Raw genomic sequence first — 20,829 nt, forward strand, 5'->3', positions numbered from 1 at the left:
AAATAACAATAAAAGAAAATTGGTTTCACTGCCTGCCTGCGAATATAGACAGGTGTATGTGTCTGGAGAACAAAAGGCACATTATTTTAATAAGCATTTAATTGAACACTCAATCACTAGATTAAGCAGTGGGTCAGAAATGGCACTTTCTGTCTTTGTATTCTGGTTTATTTTGTGCTGTATCAGGCTGTAGGGATCAAAATATTTCTCTAAATAAAATCCAGTATTCAGATGAAATTGAATGAAGGGATTCTCATCGGCTTTATAGCAGGAACCATGGAAGGTCAAGTATAAAGCAATGCAGAGTGCTCGGGGGCAACATGATGCTCCCCAACCCCTTGGATGTTGCTCCCAGTGGCCTCAAAGCAGGTGCTAATTTTTGAATTTCTGGCTTGAAGGCAAGTTGTGGTTGCATGAAAGCCAGGTGTACTGCCAAACAGAACCTCTTGTAGGCTGCCAGGGCCCATAGGGGCTACCAAATGGCCAATAATTGCACTTATTTGGTACCCCGGGTACATTTTGCATGCTTGTGTTGCTCTTTTGAATGTTGGGGACCCCTGCTGTACAGGATCAGCTCTTGTATGTCCATCCATCTGGTGATACAGTCTACCCGTCTTGTCAGATGTGTAGGATCAGCCAATTAATGTTCACCTTAAAAGAAGATAAATTTGCTACGGAAATTCCTGAATCGGATAAGCCAACCATTTTGTGCTTATTTGCCCAGAGACGGTCATGAATTGCAGACCTGTAGGTGTGTGTGGTGCTGCTGGCATGTGGCCGGTTTCAATAGGTCATGCTTTGGGTCAGATAGGTTAAACTGGCCTGACCCTGGCCCAGTAAGAAGTGCAATAGTGCTCCCCTGATTACCTGCACTGGTTACTTACTGGTCCCTGTATTGGCTCTGTGCGAATAGTCTAAAAATACTTCCATAAGGGTTGACCATCTAATAGTCTTTCTAATGAAGAAATATTATGAGAGAGCACCTCTGTAAATATGTAAGCAATGGAATGCAAGAAGGATTTACCTCCAATGGTTAAGAAAATACGTGCAGTTTCTATCTATATCTGACAAGACCTTATTCAGTGTAGGAAGCATTTTTTACTTTTGCAGAAGTTTTCCTATAAGCCAGGTCAGTTTAATCTATAATGGCCGTTCCTTAGAGGGAGAGCTTGCTTTAGATGTCGGTATAATGACTTCTTTATAAAGCAGTCCACAGTTATTGCAAAATCATCTTAACCTACAATTTTCACTTAGAAAACCAGCCAATGCAGCAAATTCTTGAAATAAAACTAACAAACCAGAAAGCAAAAATATCATGTTTGTTGAAGAAGTAAAGGTGGTCAGTCAAGGGAAGAGAAAGAATGGCGTTATTTACAGTTTCTCTCCTTGTAGGGAGGGGCGAGCAGTTGAACTACTTTAGTGCCATTCGGTGAATTCGAGGGAATCTGGCTGATTAGACAAATCTGTTAATGAACACGAGTTTGCTCATTGACTTGTAGGTTCTTTGTTGCCTGTTGGGGCTGTCTTTGAAGTAGTGAGGCTTCTACTTATTCAATGGACTAACTGTAGCTCAAAATTGGGGCCATTTTGTTTAGTTGTGACTATTACAACCCCAGTACCATTTTGGAAATCCCTAAGATGCTCTGCTTAGATCAGCGGTTGCCATACTTAAGAACTGGCCTCTTGAGGTGCGCTGGGGTAGCAGCAAGGTGACCTAGAGCAAAATGCTTATTTGCTCTCCTAGATACACCTTAACGTCTACCCTGAATGTCGCTTATGGTAAGAATTAGTGCAAACACATATTTGCAGTCTTTGGCATTCTTGAAACTGTGACTGAATTTCTGATAAACCAGCATTTTTCTATATTTGTAAGCTTTTGCGTTAACTGGGCCCTGATAAAGGTTAGACCTCCAAGAAGAGGCCTAAAGAGAAGAAGTCTTGATAGCCACTGGTTAGATGCTTCAGTCTTTTAAGTAAAATGAAACTGACTCATCTAAACTTTATTTTTATGTTAGATTTTTTACTCTTTGCCTTGTAGTCTGCCTTTACTGTGTTGTACAAGGTGACGGTGCAGTGTGCCCTCTTGCACATTGCCTTCAGGGTTGCTAGCCTGCAGGAGGCTCTGCTCGGAGTGCAATTGGTTCTCCAAGTCTAAGATATAAAAATGGCACCTACTCTGAGGCCACTGGGAGCAGCATCAAAGGGGGCAGTAAGCAACATCTTGCCACTTGATGGGGGGGGTCACTGTTATATTAAAGGACACACAAAGACAATATTGATACTGTCTTATAAACCAGAGAAGGAACTTATAGACTCTTACCCTCCAGCTGTTTAATGATCTACTACTCCGAGCTCCCTGGGCCTATAGGAAGAGCAGCAGGTTAAAGATCATTGTATCTATTGATGACCCAGGTTCTTCATCTGTTTGCTGTCAACCCAGAACCCCCCCCCCCCCCACCTAGGTTTGGGCTGCCAAAGGACTAAGGAAGAGTGTATGAAAGCAGAGCCCTTGGCGATATGACCTCCCAACTGATGGGAACAGCCACAGTGTTTGTTGAACTTGGTACATGTGCAGAGCTGCCCTTTTCATGTGCTGTTTACACAGCTGAATAAAAGCCCGTTGTGACCTGTGCATTGTAGTCTTTTGTATCCATCGCCACCTCTCCCACAATTTCTTTTTTATTTATCATCCCATTAAAGCCCAAGTATAAGCCTAGTATCGCCGCTTATCTCGCCGCATGTTCATAAAGTCCTGTATTAAGGACGGATGCTTTAACAATGAACTAAGAAGCTTCCGCAATCACCCTAATTCCAAGGGGAAGCCAAACTGAAGCTTTCCAGCTGTTGCTAAACCAGCTCACAGAATTATTCCTAGAAACTGCATATGTGGATTCTGGGAATTTTGCTTCCTGTAACTGCTTTATGCCGCACAGTTATACAGAAACCCTGTTTGCATCAGTTCTGTAACCCATAGCAACCAGTCGGCAGTTAGCACTAAATAGAACTTGGTCAGTTGCTGTTTATATCCATATAACTTACTTTGAGGGGGACGTGGAAAATATTATTTGCCTGGCAGATTAGAATATATAATGCAGCTGGAGCTGAACTTGGCATTCCAGAACTGTGCAGAGTATTCCATGGAAGAGATTTATCAGCAGATTTATAGAACTCTGTTCTAAATCAGCCTGAAGAAGTTACTTCCTGCTCCCAGTAGGGGCGGGGCATAGGTTACAGAGAGCAGAAGAGGTCAGCCTTTTAAATGTGTGACTAAATTGTAGATTTTCCCCTGTAAGTCTGAGGTCGGTAAGACTCATATAAATGCATTGGCTCTCCTTGCACCTAAATATTACAGAACACAGACTTATAGGCTCTGTTCTGCACAGAAAGCTCTGATGCGTGATCAGACAGTTGCCTTAGTAAATAAAACCTATCATTTTTCCTTAACCCACTAACATGAGTAGGTGACAGATTCATTCTTCTTTCCAAGAAGGTTCATCTTCAACGTGTACTTTCCCCTTCTTAGCTTCACTTGCTCAACCCCGGTGCAATTCGATAGCTGCACTTTCCTCTATCTGGGACTGCTGCCATGTAATAGCCCGTATAACAGCCTCCTTTCTACATGTCCCAGCTTTGAGAGAACGCTATATTATGTGGCATTGTTGCATGCTAAAAGAAATAGTAAGGAACAGAGCCTATTACCTCAGGGGGTGCGCCCAGACATGGGATAAACCTCTTTTATTGTCCGTATTTAGCTACAAAATAAAGCTGATTCTGGTTGGCTATGTAGGAGTGAGAGTCACCTCCTCCACTTAGGGGCACTTTTGAGCCTGCTGCCACTAACAGGGTACGTCTGTGCTGGAAAGAAAAACAATTCCAGTTGCAAACAGGGTAAGGAAAGGCTAATTCTCTTTGGTGTATGGTTGCCAACTTTTTAAAATTAACTTACTGGCCTGCAGTAGGGGTGGCGACAAAAGGAACGGTTTGTGACATCATAGGGGCGGGGTGATGATAGAAAAGGGTGAGGCCATAAAGTCGCGGGTGTCCTATGTGCAGCGCCTTCTGGGACGATTGGGGAGGGCTGGGGCTAAACTCAGGGTTATTATTAATTATTATATATATATTATATATACTGGCAACTACATTTGTAATACCGGTCCCAGCCTTGGTAGGTGTTGTACTTAGGGGTAGCAATATGTTAGGCACCCCTTGAGCGCTTTCTATAGAAGCGCAGGTAAAATAGTATACTATACATTTGCAAGTAATATGGCGGCACAACACTTTGTAGAAGGATCCAAGTGCTAGTAGTCCCCAGTGAATTAGTTTTTCCTTTAAAATTACAATGGGTACCAGACTGAGTTGGTAGGTTATTGGCCCATGTATGAGGCCCACCAATGGGCCTGCCTGACCAATAGCTATCTGAAAATTGGGCAGATTCAGACAGTTTTGCAGTTCTTGTTTGCCGGGCCCCGGGGTATGATCCGATTGATCTCAGGGCCAATGATTGGATCAGCCTTGATTGGCCCTGCATGTAGGTTACCAAATCAGGCCCTGCACAGGGTCACCAAACAAGTGGATCTGCCTGTCCTTCCTGTCCGTCTGCCTCTCTCTTTATTATCTATGATCTGTCTATCATCTTTCTGCAGTCACAGATGCATTGGCCAGGCTCTGCGGTGGATATTTTTCTTTCTGTGCCCATTAGTGATTTTATTTGGTTCCATCTTTCCTGCTTCTGTCCTTTACATGTTGCTTTATCACTGCAGTGGGTACAAGATAGACATTTAATTGGATTACAACTAGGACAGCAGCTGGTTGAAAGTAATACAATTAGAAGTATAATTACCCCTGCAGACCATTGTTCTGTTCTCGAATGGAACACTGAATCTTCATAATGCTGCAAAAATCTTGCCCAGTTATTGGATTTCTGTGTTTTATAAGCAAAAAGCTCTCCCTCTCCGCTCCTACGTCTGCCTCTCCAGTCTCAGGCCGAACCTTTAGCGCCCAGTGCGCAGGCAGCCAATGAGACTTAGGGGAGGAATTTTTATGGTTATTACTTTCTCTTCATGCATAATATATTATATTGATGGATAATGATGCTGACTGCATTCCTGTTACAGAAGTCATAAGGTGTTGTAGATTGTACCTTAAGGAAGTAAAGTCATGTTCCTCTAGCTGCACTTGGGTCCACATTGTAAAGAAAGCAAATTTGACTTTACTATTTTAGGGTAATGATATAGTTAACAGAACTTTGCCACCCAGGCCATTAATAGCTACATGGGCATGCTACTAATCTCCCTGGTTTGCTCCACGTTGATTTTGCTGGTAATCACCTGGATGTGGCAATCAGCATTTCCGCTCAGCAATCGCCTAATCTGGTAGTGCGACTAGAAAAGTGTTGATATCACTTTAAGAAACCATTGTGCTCGGTCCAGTGTGAGTTATGCATTAAAAGGGTGGGGATCCCTGGTCTTACCAGAGGAAATAGGTTGGAGTATTTATTACTTTTATGCTGAAGCCTATACAAAGATCTCCCTTTTCTTGGTTTGTGCTATAGAAGAATGGAGCCCTACATTCAGTCAGTTAAGTATAAAATACAAGTTTACCTTTCACTATAGCCATCAGACAAATACAGTGGGGTATAGGAGCAAAATATTGTGGTTTAATGCTGCCATTATATGAGCCAGATCATATAACTGAGATCAGTTTGTGGTTTTATTGTGGCTGATTCACTCTAATCACGAGCCCAAGTCTCAGCTGACACTCAGAGGACTGTTGGTCACATTATGGTTATTGCCTATGTAATTGAATAATACAGGCATCGCAGCTAATTGTATGGGTGTGGAGGGGAGCATAAATGCACAGAGACAAATGTGGTGGGAATATCATCTATTTCGTTTAAAAAAAATTACAACATTATAGCACATAACGAAGCAGCAACCTCAACACATTAAAGGGACACTAACGTGTTTCTACTTATAGCCTCATTCAAGCTGTAAATTGACAGGAAGAATGGAAGTATGTTATCCACAGTCTCCCAACATGTCCCTGTGCCAAAGCTTATATGGTTCCATCTATATTTGGGGACTGTAAGGAAAATGATGTCACCCCCTCCCATTGCTGTTGGTCAGCCATGGAAAATAATGCACCTGACCTGTTGGTTCCATTTAGTCACAAGAGTTGTCCCAATGAAGGGAATACCCAGTTAAAGGGGATGTAAAGGTAAAATGCAAGCCCTGTATGAAACAACACTTTGTACCATTCAGGTTTTTTAAAAGTGTTAATCTACCTTACTGCTCATAATACTTTATTGTTCCTTTCCTGTTAGGCCACAGCCTTCCTTATTATCTCCCATTTTCCTCCTGTTGGGTAATTGTCCCTTTATACGTCAAAAGGGTTTGATCTATCTATCCACAGGAAATGGGTTGGAGTATTTTTTATATTAGTATTATAGCCTATACTAAGATTGCCCTTCTTCCAGCCCAGAATGACTTAAGGAACCAGCACCTCATGCTCTGGTAAGTTTAACCATGTTGGATCTGTAAATACCACTGAATTGTGGGCTTGGTTTAAATTTTTAAAAATAATCCTGTGACCCTACCTTACTAGTAGTATTGACACAATCCTATTAGTTATTCAGATGTGTTTATATCACTTTAAGGGCCAGTATACCCTCTTGTTCAACATGATTGCAATAAAATAAATATCTCTTGTGTAGAACATACTTTATGCCTTTTGTTTAAATCACAAAAAATTCAGCTATCAGTCTGGATTATGTTGAATGGGGAGATGATTTTCAAAAACAAACTTTGGTTTAGAACCCGGTTGCCGCTGCCCTACATGCCGGTAACTAAGGTGCTTTAAGGCATTAAAGCTCCTGTCATCTCTCCTGTGTTGAACCGAGGAAGCTGGAAAGAGCCAGCGAGTCCCTAAATTCCCCCTTTGATATTAGGTGACATTTTCTAATTATACCAAAAGAACAGCGAGTTTTTGTGCCGGGTCCTCCGACCTCACTACTTTGTTATCGATGAGATTCAGACTCTCTGACTCCTTATTCTCTGGCTGTTTCTTAGCTTCATATTTTATTTATGAGTCTGTGCAGTTGGTTTACAGCAGGGAGCTTCACAGCATCCTTTAAAGTGGAATGTATTGATTTCCTTACCAGAAAAGCTTCCAACCCCCCCAACTTACCCAGCCACCCACACAAATACTTTCTGTTATTCTTTAGAACATATGGAGAACTTCCAAATAATATATATAATATAATATATACACACACACACACACACACACACAAAGGTATAGGACCTGTCCAGAATGTTCAAGAGCTTGGTTTTCCAGATAAGGGATTGTTCCATAATTTGTATCACCATACCTTAATTAAGTCTACTTAAAAATAATTTAAACAGTAAATAAACCCAATAGCATTGTTCTGCCCCCAATAAGGGGTAATTATATCTTAGTTGGGATCAAGTACAGGTACTGTTTTATTATTACAGAGAAAAGGGAATCATTTAACCATTAAATAAACCCAATAGAGCTGTTCTGCCCCCAATAAGGGGTAATTATATCTTAGTTGGGATCAAGTACAGGTACTGTTTTATTATTACAGAGAAAAGGGAATCATTTAACCATTAAATAAACCCAATAGAGCTGTTCTGCCCCCAATAAGGGGTAATTATATCTTAGTTGGGATCAAGTACAGGTACTGATTGGTTGAGACAGCCCCATCACTAATTCATAATGCAGGTCACTATTTTTGTCCTATTACAATGCAATTTTTTCCCAATAGAATTAAAGGAAATACAAACCCAAAGAATAAAATTTAGACTTACGACAGAAAATTAACATTCTAAGCAACTTTCCAGTATACATTTATTAAAACGATTCAGTGTTTTTTTCCGTTCTTGGTAAAGGTAAACGTTATTGAAATTATCTGTCCCTTTCTGTTCTCTGGTTCTGAGTCGGAACCTGGCAACAGAAAGGGGCAAAAGGAAAGCTGCTTTTTATCGCACTTACATTTATAAAAAACACCCTAAAATATTCAGAAAACTGCTTAGAATTACATTTTCTTTTATTTTTGGGTTTACCTCCCCTTTAATAAAAGAAAGAAAAAAAAAAAGCACAGTTTAAATGCTACAAATCCCGTTTGGCAGTAGGTGATTCACAGAGGAGACTAAATTCGGCTGTAAGGGAAGTCAAGCACCTAACAAAGGCTGATCAAATTTTTCCTGATTATAGAGTAATGTGATGATATAAAAAAGCCAAAATGAGATCTGATTGCATATGATTACATGGTCTGGTTTGCATGAAATATAAGTGCCGCAATGTTTCTTTTTAACTAACGATGTCCACTTAGTGACCTCGTCATTTTACTTTAACCGCCATACAACTACGCCTCTCCTCTTACCTCTGTGCTTATAATTCTGTGTAACTTCATCAGTCCCAGTTTGCTGTGGGCTCTCCATATTGTCCGGCTGTGCCAAGTTTCCTGTAGAACAAGGGGTACGGCCTGTTTAAAAGTAGCTTAGCCAGTTTGGGTTCCTGGTACAGGTATGGGATCCATTATCCGGAAACCCGATATCCAGAAAGCTCAGAATTACGGAAAGCCTGTCTCCTATAGACTCCATTTTAATCAAATAATTCAGATTTTTAAAATTGATTTCCTTTTTCTCTGTAAAAATAAAATAGTGCTTTGTATTTGATCCCAACTAAGATATAAATAATCCTTTCTGTATGCAAAATAATCCTATTGGGTTTAATTCATGTTTTATTGATTTTTTTTTTTGTAGACTCCATATTACTGAAAGACCCCTTATCCGGAATACGCTTGGTGCCGAGCATTCTGGATAATGGGTCCTATACCTGTATACCCTGGGCATGGCATGGGCATATTGGTGTGTGGGCAAAAACATTATGAATTAGAACAGTAGGTATAACTTTAAAGGGGACCTGTCACACTAAGAAATAATTCCAGATCCTTTTTTATCATGTTAGTAGAGAAAAATAAACTTATACTATATACTTTATTTAATTTCTTTTTCCTTCAGTCTTCAAATTTACAATCAACAGCAAGTGAGCAGGAACAATTTTTTGGGCACTGTTATTAAGGCAAGCTTTGTTTCACCCCAAAATCTTATGCATTTGCCATCTAGGTGATATCAAGGAAGTGCTGAATGGAAAGTTAAAGGAGAAGGAAAGGCTAATAAAGAGTTAATCTCAAGCTGCAGGCATACCTTCAGTTCTCTTAATAGTGCCCTTAAGTCTCCTCATAATTCTCAGATGATCAGAAGCCTCATAGGAAAAAAAAAATGCTGAGCTCTGAAAAGAAAGTTCCCATAATGCCTCGCTCCTGCACCAAGACCAAGCCCCGTGTACATGCTCAGTTAGTAACACTATGAGGAAGCTTCCTGCTGATTCGCTCACATTCCTAAGGGGGTGAGTTCTTAGCATTCTTGAGGGAGGGGGGAGAGGAGAGAGCTGCGTGTCTCTGGCAGAGGAAAACAGACACAGCAAATCTTTTGACAGATATGTAGACCTACATAGACCTTTCTGATAAAGCTTACTGAGTTTTTACCTTTCCTTCTCCTTTAGGGCTCTGGCACACGGGGAGATTAGTCGCCCGCAACAAATCTCCCTGTTCGCGGGCGACTAATCTCCCCGAGTTGCGATCAGTTGCCATCCCACCGGCGAAAATGTAAGTCGCCGGTGGCCTCGCGAGGCAACTTCAGCGATTTGCCAAAATCGCCTGCGCAGCGTGTGCCATCCCACCGGCGACTTACATTTTCGCTGGTGGGATGGCAGTTCGGGGAGATTAGTTGCCCGCGAACAGGGAGATTTGTCGCGGGCGACTAATCTCCCCGTGTGCCAGAGCCCTTAAAGTAATTGTAATTAAAAATCTGAGCTGACAATCATATATTGCCTGCCCCACCTCTATGCCGCAGGCATAGAGGCAGGGCAGGCAATATATGATAGACAGCTCAGATTTTGAAGTACATTTATAACAGGTATGGGTGATTTAATTAAAAAAAGAAATAATTTTGAAAGGACTTTTATTCTACAGCTTTTTATGTGTGGCTAACAGGTCCCCTTTAATGAAAGTCACATAGGAAATGCAATTAAAACACCTTATACCCATTTGCCCCTCAAAACATCTGTTCTGTCACTTCTACAAATTGCCTCGTATATATACTGATAAACATACACCCTTTATTGTATTTAATCCCACAATCTGCGCTCCAGAAGGTCGTGTTGTTGCACCTGGAAGCCGTATACCAGGACTCCTTAGCATTCCGGGGCGCCAGCAGCTTCACCTACATTCATCGCCACACGTTGCCATTCCAATTCATTTCCCAAATGTTTTATTTCAATGGGATCCATACCTGAATAGCCACTCAGACTTTCCATTCAGCGGCTGCCCCATAGACCTGCCAATGTACAGCTTGTTGGACAATTCCAGGAGCGCCGGGCCCTTTGTTAAGCTCTCGCCTCTTTCTTCAAACGTTTGTGGTGCTGAGACCTTTCCGTTTGTTAAATGCACACACGCACACTGATGGCTGGATAAATACACACTTAAGGCTTGAATAGACCTATTCTCTCTTGTTTATGTTTGGCTGACAAAAGCCTTCAGCATCAGCAGCGACTGTAAGCCTTCGACGGGGAGGCCCCACGTGTATACTCCTGTATAACCCCAAACAAGTTATGGGTGTTTCATTCAACACATTTTAAAAATATGTAAGGCCCTCACTCACTAAGGAGATTCTTGATCAGTTGAACGTAAATACGTAAATATTGGACCCGCAAGTAAAACTGTTGAAGTCATTTTTTTATGAAAATATTTCCACTGGTGTGCTGTTTCCTTGCTGTTTTATGTGGAGAGAAACTGTGCCCAATACAGGTATGGGATCGCTTATCCGGAAACACGTTATCCAGAAAGTTCCAGTTTACTGGAAGGTCATCTCCCATAGACTCTATTTTAATCAAATTATTCAGATTTTTAAGAATGGTTTGCTTTTTTTCTGTAATAATAAAACAGTACCTGTACTTGATCCCAACTAAGATATAATTACCCCTTATTGGGGGCAGAACAGCCCTATTGGGTTTATTTAATGGTTAAATGATTCCCTTTTCTCTGTAATAATAAAACAGTACCTGTACTTGATCCCAACTAAGATATAATTACCCCTTATTGGGGGCAGAACAGCCCTATTGGGTTTATTTAATGGTTAAATGATTCCCTTTTCTATGTAATAATAAAACAGTACATGTACTTGATCCCAACTAAGATATAATTACCCCTTATTGGGGCAGAACAGCCCTATTGGGTTTATTTAATGGTTAAATGATTCCCTTTTCTCTGTAATAATAAAACAGTACCTGTACTTGATTCCAACTAAGATATAATTACCCCTTATTGGGGCAGAACAGCCCTATTGGGTTTATTTCATGGTTAAATGATTCCCTTTTCTCTGTAATAATAAAACAGTACCTGTACTTGATCCCAACTAAGATAGAATTAATCCTTATTGGATGCAAATCAACCCTATTGGGTTTATTTAATGTTTAAATTATTTTTTAGTAGACATAAGGTATGGAGATCTAAATTACGAAAAGACCCCTTATCCTGAAAACTCCCAGGTCTAGAGCATTATAACAGGATAACAGGTCCCATACCATTATACGTATCTGTATATGACTTTAAAGTAGGCATGATCTTTATCTGTTCCCGGATGGACCCCTCTAATCTAACATCACTCTTGGAGCATATATGTGATTGGCTGCAATCACAACTCAAATGAAGCTAATCACCTGTGTAGACAGTACGCCCTACTTGCCCATGGCTGCCATTGCAGCTTTATCTTCAGTCTTGTCTCGCTGGCCAACTGGACAAAATGACTCGCACTTGATACATGTTGTGCCCAGTAAAATGCCAAGAGAATGGTGCCCGTCCTGGCCAGACAGTGGCTGGGATTGATGATAATGGTTGGCAAGATCCTGGAAGCCATCAACTCAGCCTTTCTGCTCTGAGCTAGCAGCTGCAAATAGGAATTCAAGCAAGAGACTGCTTGGCATGTAATGTGCCAATTAAACACTGTTCAGTATTCTGTTTATATTAAGGATTTATTGTTTGCAATTGGAGTTGAGAAATAATGGTTCTCAGTATCTTCTGTTCTATTCTCAAACGTATGCTTTGCCGCATTGCTCATGGGAAAACACTATTACCTTTTTTATTTTTTTGCCGTAAAACCAGTGGGTACAAGTTATGCCACTGAATCCTACCCTTCATCCTGTTTATTGGAAAACCCCAGGGACTAGTTTGGGAATGCATTGCATTCCTGTGTGTTATGGGAGACAGCCATGCAGCACATCATGAAGTTCCATGAACGTAATTTGCCTTAATGTCACCAACTAAATTTCTTTCACCCCCACCCCTTTATGTATTTCAACCCAGGCCTGATAGACATCTCTGAGTAATAAAGAGAAAATGGCTTTATATGTACGAATACCTTATTACAGCATCTTTCCCAGCCATCACCTACTCCCCCCCATGGAATACAAACAACCAGTGAGTGCACAGTGACTGATTGTTTCACTTAAAAAAGAGAATTCCCATTAGTGGTGAACACATGGAGGCGACAGCTGAAGGATACTGTCTAGGAAAAGTTGATTTAGTTGTCCAATACCAAAATTAAAGAGTGTGTGCAATAGTTTAGAATGTAGATTATTATTATAACACGGGCCAGCATTAGCACAGAGGAATGGGTCTCTAGGTATGACAGAATGATTGGTTATTTGGTTGGCTTGCAGTAGGTTGCTGAGCACCCCCGCCATATGTGGTTTTGGAATGGTCCATTGTGGTATTATTTGATTTTCCAAAAAATACATATATTATATGGCTGAGTTCTATAAATGTAACCAAACCATAACTAGACTCTGCTGTTTTGAATTCATTCAGCATTATAAATAATATGTTTCATAACTGTATTTCCTGCCCAATTAGCTATTTAATAGGATGTATTTCTTTAGTTGTTGAAAGGGAAGGTGTTTATCTCATGTCATTAGTAGGTGATATACAGTATGTAGAAGTAATCTGTATGAAGATGAATGGATTTAGGAATATGATGCAATGGGAGATGTTGGCTGTATGTGTTAGGTCCCCGTCATACATGCTTGCAAATTCATTTAAAGGCACTCTTTGCCTTTAGTTCCGTATTTTATGCCCTATCTTTGTAATTGCCTAGTAGAGATAAATGATAATGATTTGCTCTTTGCTTTACCCTAGCTTCTGCTGATTTGTCATTCACTTACAATTTTTATCCATTTGTCTCTGACTGGCTGGTCAGAGCCCTCCTTTCCACCTTGCATAGGCTGCTTCTGTAATCTATAATATCCCAACAGGGGGAATGTAGCTGTGGGCCAAGTGCTCTGTCTTCCCTGCATTGGGGTAGTGGTCAGTAGAGTCTTTCCAAAGGGCATATAAGTAACAAAAACATCCCCCCCTAATTGTTCTCATTGTCTGTCCATAATGATACAAGAAAGTTGTACAGTTATTCCACAATACTCATATATAGTTGTAAATCCGCATCTGCTGAAGAAGCAGCAGTTGAAAGATCCCTGTTTCAGCCTAACCTGTTGTACAATTGTTCCCCCCCGCCTCATCCAGTCAGCTGGAAAGTTCCTAATATGTATGTTTATTCTACGTCAAATCTGTGGCTGTCATTGCAGGGACCCATAATGCTGAGACCAACAGCAGGCCACATTCATGCAGCGGATGGCCATGTTGTTGCACAGTTTCCCTCCAAAGAAACCACAATAACCTATTAATGGTTGTCACTTTAAAGCCAGACACATATTAGAGCCTCGTCTTGCATGGCGGCTTATTAGTAATGCATTTACATCCATGCCTTCATGGAAACAAGTGCAGTCTGCGGCATGAATGCCCGTACAGTCATAATTAAAGGGCAAATAGCCATGATTTGATATGTGCCAAGTTTAGAGCAGTGAGGTGACGAGCCCAAATCCACTGCCTGAAACAGGTGAATTTCCAGACAAAGCAAATCTGGTTTCTGATTCATCCCAGACTCCGTTACTGCATTTCCAGTTAAAGACTATTTTAAAAACATATGTCTTGCCTTGTCCTATATGCCTTTTTGTTTCTTTATCCAAATGACCAGGGAGCACAGGTGGTGTTTCTATTAATCTCTACTTTCTCTCTCGTGGTTTCACTGGAACTCTCGCACACTCTGGCGTTAGCGTTCCGCACAAGCACGGGGGGGAAGATTAGCTATAAGCCCTTTATCATCAGGGGGTCATTATTATTATTAATAACAAGTTTTTTTATGAGGCCCCAGCATATTACACAGCACTGTACAGTTGGACATTGAGAAATAGTGCTGCTTGTGTTAACGCTGCTTGCACTATTGCCTCACCCAGCGCACACTCACAGCTCACAATTTCCTTTAGTGCTGGGCGTGGTCGTGCACAGTGATTGTTGCAGCTATGAATTTAGCACCGGATGTATGTACACTCCACATACTCCTTATGCAGGAAGGGCAGTGAACCCCTCAGACCTCCCCCAATAGTTAGGAATTTCATAGGAGTTATTTACTATGACCCCTGATACAAGTATTGGATCCCTGAGGGTCCCAAATTGTGAGACAGGGTTACCTGACCATAAATCACCAACTATGGCCAGGGCCGGTAATACTAATTTACCATCAATACTCTGCACTGGCAACCCTGACTGCAACTCCCAGCATCCACTGGGAAGGATGGAAAGGGTATGGATAATTGCAGGTAAATCGGTAGTTAGGATCAGGTTCCCTCCAGCAATGCATGCTATAAAATATAAATATACACCATTTAGTAAAATGCAATAAAAATGCTAGAATAAATGATACTTTAGAGTGCTTCTTGTGCATCCAACCACATCATTGCTTCATTTGTCATGACAATAAATATTTAATCTGTCTCCCTAATCCTCTTATGGTTTGATGCATTTTTTTCTGAATTATTTAGCACAGAAAAAAAAACAGTGCCTTGTATGGAAAGTAGAGAAAACAGATTGCACCATGGTACCTGGAACAGTTTTGTCAGCACATCGTGTCATGGATTCATAAACCCGGTCTAATGGTACCCTGGGTATGAACCTATAGCAACCAGTCAGGTATCAGCTATCATTGGCAACTGTTTTAAGACTATTTGGACCCAAATTCTGATTGGTCGAAGTGGGGTAATATTTATACCTATGTGCTGTACCTTGCTACAACTAGTTGGGGCAATTAGATGTTGGACGTACACTGATTAACTCAACTCCATTCTAAAGTTGGGCATACACTAACCCATATTAAACATATCCAGTATGTATCCCTATCAGGCTATAGGCCAAACAGACAATTATTCTACATTGTGCCCATGTATGGCTACAGTCATTTAATAATGTTCCATTTCATTTTGGGTATTGGGGAAAGGACTTTTCAGCTTGGTCACATCCACTGCCTGCTATATGGCCAGCTTAATATTGGTACCTGTGTGCCCCAGACACATATATTATAATACATATATGTATAACTAAACATAACTATTTTCTCTCCATTTTTTTCTTTTTTTTTGTGTTAGCAAAATGTTCCTGCTTCTTCTGCCTGTCGTCTAATTTCAACCCCTCCCTTTTTATTTAAATGGATTTTACATCAATCTGGTTGCATTACTCATCCCCCCTGATGAAATAGTCAGCCGGTTTCCTGTTCTGGAGAAAACACTGATGTAAAAACATTCTCTTGCAGTGATCAGCATGAGTTTGGCATGGCTGTTCTTCTAATTTCGCTGAAAGGACCTCCAAATGCGCAATACGGTTGGACCCTTTGTGAAGTGGTATCTTCTGGCAGTAGGGCCGTAGTAACAGGTTTCATTGTTTCCTATGGGGAACGTTCTTGTAATTTAGGTCATGAGAGTAAAAATTCACAGGGCATGTGTTTCAAATGTATATGGTAGATCTGGGTAAGGATTGGAGCAATAAAATGTCAGAGTGGACTTCTACTGGAATAAGATCCATGAACAAGTATGCAATATTTTCTCAAGGTGAATGGTAGTTGCATCTTCTTAATAACACTTTTGTGTTGCTTTAACTCACAGCTTAACATAGGGGGCTTAGGGGCTGCTTATTGTAGTTGGGTAGCTCTAGGGCAGGGATCCCCAACCTTTCTTACTCGGCCACAGTCAAATGTTAAAAGACTTGGAGAGCAACACAAGCACCATAAAAGCTCATAGAGCTGCCAAATAAGGGCTATTAGGCATAGGATTGGCTATTAGGGGCCTCTATGCACACTATCAGCTTACAGGGGCTTTATTTAGTAGTAAATCTTGTTTTCATTCAACCAAAATTTGCCACCAACTCAGGAATTCAAAAATAACTACCTGGTTTGGGGGCACTGAGAGCAACATCCAAGGGGTTGGAGAGCAACATGTTGCCCACGCGCCACTGGTTGGGGACCACTGCTCTAGACTCATGTAACTGGAATCTCTGGAAGTCTATGAGACCCACTTATTGAGTTACTAATGCTTTCGCTCGTTGCTGGAAAACTAAGGACTCACTGTGGACTGTGTAGTTTGGCAATTGACTGTACTGTTTAACATTTTGCTAACATTGTTGCAGTTGTGTGCCTGTGCAGTTACCCTGTAACTAGTCTAGTGGTTTCTTCTATTACTAGAACTCTACTAGAAGAAAAAATGGTCATTTTGGCTTGGTTGGTATAGATTAATTTGGTGGCATGTTTACACGGATGTTAATGAACCTATGGAGAATGTTTTGGCATGAAATCTCCTTTTATGACATAAGCCCAACAAAACTATATGTATTTCACAGTGACTGTATGTATACTGGCTGGGCTTCTGAGTGCTGTCCATCAGCTGCCATTGGCCACCAGTAACCATGGTGTCTCAGTAGCTCCCTTCTTTGTCCTCCATGAGACGTAAAGAGATAAAATATTTCCCTTAGATCTTAAATATCTTAATTGCCTGCAATTCTGTATTTTTATATTTGTACGTGATACTGCAGCTGCTTTATAAACATAACTTGGCCCATCAGTAGAGAAGCTAATGCTCTTTTTTATGAGGACTGTGTCCAGTTGAGGTGCTGCTGGGTGGGGACCATAAAGCTGAGTACAGATAATGTGTCCTTATTAATAGCTGTTGCCAAACGACACTGCCCTTAGGAGAGTCACAAGGGTGTCTTCCTTCAGTGTTTTCTCTGTGGATCTAAGGAAAATGTCCATCAATAAGGATCGCTTAGCATCTTGTCATTCCCAGACCTATTGGGTTTATTTTTCTCAATTTCATGTGTTGATTTGCTTTGTTACAGACTCGTTTGCATGATGTATAGAAATCATATCTGCACCCCAGAGCTGTGTGTTTCAAATTCTTATAAATTCTGAATAAATTAGTAATATTCTCCCCTTTTTGACATCAATTCATTCATTTGGGCCTTTGTGAAAAGGTTCATAAACACTATATAAACTATCAAAAATAAATATAAATGTAGTTTTTACACGGACATACCTGATTGCACAAATTGAGTGGAAGCCATAATAGTCTGTCTCTGACCCATTTTCCACCCCCCTTAGGCTCACAGTGTCATGCAGCTCCTTCCTAACTTTGTTCCATTGGAATATGATGTATTCTGGGACTTGAAATCCTTCTTCTTTTCATAGTAGGTCATGCTCAAATTCTCTGTAAAGTACAGGAACTTAAAGTCTTTAGCGTTCTGTTCTGTTTGGGACCTAAATAGGCATGTTGTGTTTATAATATAAGCTTAAAGCTACTTGTTACACAAAAGAACACAAATAACCCTTAATATATTTGCTTGTAAGCCATGCTTATTAAAGCTTATTCAATAATACCCATGGGGCTATAATTTCTTTTCAGTTTGCCAGTGAATGTTTGTTTAGCAATTTGCAAACTTCCTGGGAACAGAGAGTAATTGCTGGAAACATACAGAAAATATTGCTATTATAAATGTACAACTAATCCTGTGACTTCATATTTTCATTTGTATGTGTGTGGAGTGGAGGCTGCCATATTGTTTGGATGGAACTACACCAGGGATCCCCTTGTGAGACACACTCAGATGTAAAAAGTGTTGGTGAGCCACACAAGCATCAAAAAAGTTCCTTGGGGATGGCAAATAAGGGCTGTGATTGGCTGCTGGGTAGCCCCATGTAGTCTGCTGGCCTGCAGAAGGCTCTGCTTGGAGTAAAAATGTGTCTCTGTGCTTCCAAAACTTGTCTCCAAGCCACAGATTTAAAAATGGGCACCTAAGTTAAGGACACTGGGAGCAACGTGTTGCTCGCGAGCCACTGGTTGGGGATCACTGAACTACACCTACAGCTGCTTCCATATAGTAGTGGCACTATCTATGTGTAGGGCTCCAGGAGTATTGTTATTATCCTTCTGTAACCAAATATTTAGAATTTCCTATAATCTGTGTTCATAAGTTTATTAAGAAGTTTCCTTAAAATAGGGTTATACAAAAGAGATGAGAAGAAGTGACTTAAGGTCCCCCATACATGGGCCGGTTGTAGCTGCCGATATCAGTCCCTTGGACCGATTTGGCAGCTTATCGGCCCGTGTAGGGGCAGAAACGAGGGGCCTGCCCGACCGATATCTGGCCTGAAATTGGCCAGATATCGATCGGCCAGGTTAGAAAATTCAGTCGGATCAGGGACCGCATCGGCTCGTTGATGCGGTACCCGAACCGACTGCCCTATTGCTGCCAATATAATTCAATCGTTTGGCCCCAGGGCCAAACGATCGAATTAGCCTACATGCTCCCCGATATCGCCCACCCATAGCGATCTCGCCAAGTGAGCGAATCTTAACGTGTATGGGGGACCTTAAGGCTGCTCTATCATGTGCAAGGGCTGTGTAGTACAGGCTGATTCTTTACTTATTAAATGTACTCTGTACGAGTACATTAGAGGGGATTATAGGCAGATGGGGATGTTCTTTTTTCCCATAAAAACAATCAACGCACCAGAGGTCACCCCTTTAGATTAGAGGAACGGAGCTTCCATTTGAAGCAGCATAGGGGGTTTTTCATGGTGAGGGCAGTGAGGTTGGGGAATGCCCTTCCTAGTGATGTGGTAATGGCAGATTCTGAACAATCAGAATATCCAAGGCTATTGTGATACTAATATCTACAGTTAGTACTAGTGGTTGTATTTATAGTTTATGTATGTGAGTGTATAGATTGGTAGGTGTGGGTTGTGTGTGCTGGGTTTACTTGGATGGGTTGAACTTGATGGACACTGGTCTTTTTTCAACCCTATGTAACTATATGTTATTATATAACTAATTCTGTTCATGCCACTGTATTTATAGGATGCACAAAACATTTGTGGTCTCTCTTTATCGGCCTAAACTGTGCTCAGCCCTGTTCTGTTGGAAAGCCCTCTCTCTGTCTGTGCAACCCTATTCCTGTCAGTGGTATGATCCAGAGTGGGAAGGAAGAGGGGGCAGGGCTCGGCGGCTGCGGAATGCAGGGCGGGGCTTTCTCACAATCAGATCACATGGCAGGGAGTAGTAAGAGGAAACGAAGCTAAAAAGGCATCAGCAGCTCAGTTAATCTTTTAAAAGAAAAAGCAATCTGTAAGGCGCCTCAGGTGTAGTTTGTGTTGGTTTGCAGGGAGCTATGCAGCGCGTTTGTTTGCCCTTTATTCTTAGAGATAAAGTAACACGCAAACTCCCATTTATGTAGAAACGCACACAGAGGGCTAATTTAGGCAGGCAGTAACTGCCATACATAAAAGGGCAGCTCACCTTGAAATTAACTTTAATTATGGTGTAGAAAGAGCTACTCTAAGCCACACTGAAAATGCTCTTTATTATTCTTTTGTCATCTTTTAATGATTTGATTTCTTGTTCTGCCGCTTTCCAGTTTGGAATTGGAACTGTGTTCTGGCTGTTTGGGTCCCTATTACCCTGGCAACCAGGCAGATATTTAAAAAAAAAAAAGAAGCAATAATATAGTGAATAGAATGATAAGTCATCCCAGCAATGAGAGCAATATATATTTGGGCTGGAGAGACGCATGCTATCCAAGTAATATTAATAACTAATTTTAGGATGAATAATACTAATAATTGTCAGTTTAAAGGGTAACCTATTGTGACTAATAATCATTTTAAGAAATGCGCTGTATTATTTTCTTCAGGTTAAATTGGCCCATGTATGTGCAATGTTTTTATCCACATAACTCCTGTAGCTGTAGGTTGTGGAACCGGACTGTTCCATATATTCTATTTAAGAAAATGGACGTAATAATAACTCTGATCTTGCCCATTCCCACACCTTGTGTCTCAACCCTTTCTCCTTGTAGATTGTAAGCTCTTTTGGGCAGGGCTCTCTTCACCTCTTGTATCGGTTATTGATTGCTTTATATGTTACTCTGTATGTCCAATGTATGAAACCCACTTACTGTACAGCGCTGCGGGGTATGTTGGCGCTTTATAAATAAATGTTTATTATAATAGGATGTGGGCTATAGGCTATGGGCTCTACAGTATATGGGGCTATAAGGGCTCCTCCCACTAGGGGAAAGGAGAATTTTACTCTGCAGAAATACAGAAACTGGGTTTGTACCCCAGCAGTTCCATCCCTAGCACCCAATATCCAGGGGATGGGACTTTTTTAGTTTTCTACACACACTCAGAACGGGCCGCGGCTATACTGTGTCTCTGTTGAAGTTTGCAGCAACCCAACTACCTAATACACTCCTTAAAGGGGTTGTTCACCTTTTAGTTAACTTGAAGTATGATGTACAGAGTGATATTCTAAGAGAAT

The 20,829-nt window shown here is 41.0% G+C and overlaps 1 protein-coding gene across 5 annotated transcripts in view; it reads left to right on the forward strand.

Moving 5' to 3' along the window:
• rbms1 (RNA binding motif, single stranded interacting protein 1) overlaps nucleotides 1-20,829 on the forward strand; it is a 222,984-nt gene that overhangs the window by 156,525 nt on the left and 45,630 nt on the right.

The sequence above is a fragment of the Xenopus tropicalis genome, chromosome 9 (genome assembly GCF_000004195.4).
Source record: "Xenopus tropicalis strain Nigerian chromosome 9, UCB_Xtro_10.0, whole genome shotgun sequence".
Lineage (NCBI taxonomy): Eukaryota > Metazoa > Chordata > Amphibia > Anura > Pipidae > Xenopus > Xenopus tropicalis.